Here is a 2,852-nt window from a genome sequence, read left to right as displayed (position 1 = left end):
ACATAATTCAGAGCCAGTCCCATTCAACTTCTTAATTTGGTATGCGGCAGGCAACCACACACAGATTGCCAGCCACAAAAAGTTCTTAATTTGGGGGGGGGGTCTGAGCTTTCCAAACAACCTTAAACCAAGAGATAGTCAGACCAGCAACAAGCTTATGATAACAAGACTTGACAAAAAATTGGTCAGATGACGAATGTGGCCACGAGACCACATCGGCAGAATCAGAGAGCATAAGGAAAACGGCAGCAAGACGGTGCCAGTCATCCAGCTCCGTAGGAGACAGGGACCGGCGAAAATTGAGGTCCCACTGTCTGGCCGCGAGCTCCACAATGGAGATCAAAGGAATGGCAACCAAAGAAAAGAAGAACAGGAAAAACAACCACCAGGGGACCATCCCCAGTATACAAGTCCATCCAAAACCTGACTGAAGAACCATCACCAATAGAGAACTTAGACAGAGCCCTAAAATCATCACGCACTTTGAGAAATTGGTGCTAGAACTAGGAACCACCTAAGCCTGGCACGATCAAAGGGTTGGAAAACGGGAAGTACTTGGCTTTAAGAATACGCATCCATAAGTTACTAGGATCTGTGAGAGAATGCGCTACCACCACTTAAGGAAAAGGCATTTGTTCATGATGGAGGTATCCACTATCCCCAAACCCCCAAGGTTTTTGGGTCGACACATCGTCTTCCACTTCACCAGCCTATATTTCTTCTTTTTGTCCGTGGTGTTCCAGAAGAAACCACCTCTGTGCTTATCAAAACCCACATGGATGCCCTTCGGGAGGCAGTACAAACCCATTAAAAACATAGGAGAGGAGAGGCACACGTTGATGAGACAGACCCTACGAGCCGTCGAGTTGTGACGCCCCCTCCAGGGCATGAATCGGTTGCCAACATTGGTAACTGAGAACGAAAAATCCTTAGTGAGAAGTTTTAAGGGGGAAATCAGAAGCCCAAGGTACTTGAAGGAACTAAGATTGCAGTTGAGGAGGTTAGCCACCCTATGTGCTTCCTCAATGGGGCCACCGAAAACCAGAACTTCACTCTTAGAGAAGTTAATTTTAAGCCCAGAGAGCTCCTCGAAACAAAAAAGTAGAAACTTGTGGTTCACAATGTTGCGGTCGAAGTTCTCAACCAAGATAATTGTATCATCAGCGTATTGAAGATGAGAAACACCAGCCCGGATTAGGTGGGAAATGATCGGAGATATAAGACCCACGCCAGCGAAGCGATTTAAGATGCGAGAGAAGGCATCGGCAACAAAGTTGAAGAGATGAGGGGAAACTGAATCACCTTTTCTAAGGCCCCGACCATTTTGAAGAAAGAACTCACTACCCCATTAACGTTAACAGCCGTGTGGCCCCCATAGACCAACTGCATGAGGCGATGCACGTAGGCATCATCAAAACCCTTGGCCAAGAGAATATCACGGAGAAACAACCAATTAACTGAGTCATACGCCTTCTCTGAAGTCTAACTTAAGAACCACAGTGTTGCGGTGCCTCACTTCCAAATCATGGACGATTTCGTGCAGGCTCAAGAAACCATCCATAATGAAACGACCTTTAATGAAGGCAGATTGCTGCTAGCCAATGACCTTGGCAACATGGGACAGACGCGTTGTGAAGTCCTTAGAAGGAAACTTAGCGGTATTATTTATCAATGCAATGGGTCTAAACATACGGATGGAATTAGCAGCGTTCACCTTGGGAAGCAGAGAGAAGATGACATAATTAAGCCTCGAGATATCCACAGTGCTCAGGCAGAGGCCAATAATGATAGCATAAACAAGATGTTTGAGCACCGGCCAAAACTTTTTAAAGAAGAAAATAGAGAACCCATCAGACCCCGGGGCAGAGTTGGATTTCGAGGAAGAGACCACCAACTCAATTTCCTCATGAGACAAAGGGACCATGAGAGGAGCATTTTCCTCAGCCAAGATACGAGCCTCTAAAGGCCACAGGTTAAGAGAAATACGAAAAAACAGGTTAAGAGAAATACGAAAGCAGGAGGTGGTTTTAGTCGCCAAAAGAGTCGAGAAAAAGGGAAAAAAATGTGCTTCTGAATAACAGACGGGTCAGCCACTACGAAAACTCTTGTCTCTTAGAAATGTAAATTGAAATATCAATGCCAAACCCCAATGCAAAAAGTGCATACCTTAAATCTGACATTGTCTCCATCTCTCAGACTACTCCAAAAAGGTTTTCAATGACAAGGCGATACACATGCGACGGTCTAGCCGGCTTAACAATTCTCATTTAACACCGATAATCCCCTTCCCCTTCTAAAAGAGAGAATTCGTGGGTTAATGGTCACTTGAGATTGCATTTAGAGTAAGGTACTTATTGTCCACCAACTCTTGCTACACTCTATACTCATTTAGTAGATTAAATCGGTACTTATGGAGGAGACATATATTTTTCATCATGAAATTTCCATTTCGTACAAAATAATACCCCCTTCATTCACAATGTAGTGCGTATAGTTTTTTCTTAAAGTCAAACATCAAAAAGTTTGACCAAATTTATTTAGAAAAATATCAACAATAATATTACAAAATATATAATATGAAAGTATATCTTGTGTTTTATGTAGTGATATGAACTTGATAATGTGTATGTAGATACTTTTATTTGTAAACATGGTCAAAGTTGATGAAATTTGACTTCCTAAAATATCTATTCGCATAATTTTAGCCCGGTTTTTTGTTAATTAACCGGGCAACTCTATTCTGCTTATTTAATGGATGGGGTAAATCTATTGCCTTGTAATTGGAAAATAAGAATCTATATGCACTATATACGGAATGGAGGGAATAATAACCTGATTTGTTTGCAGGGAAA

The sequence above is a fragment of the Triticum urartu genome, chromosome 2 (assembly GCF_003073215.2).
Source record: "Triticum urartu cultivar G1812 chromosome 2, Tu2.1, whole genome shotgun sequence".
Taxonomy (NCBI): Eukaryota; Viridiplantae; Streptophyta; class Magnoliopsida; order Poales; family Poaceae; genus Triticum; species Triticum urartu.
The sequence above is the reverse complement of the archived record's forward strand: the minus strand, read 5'-3'. Positions refer to the sequence as shown.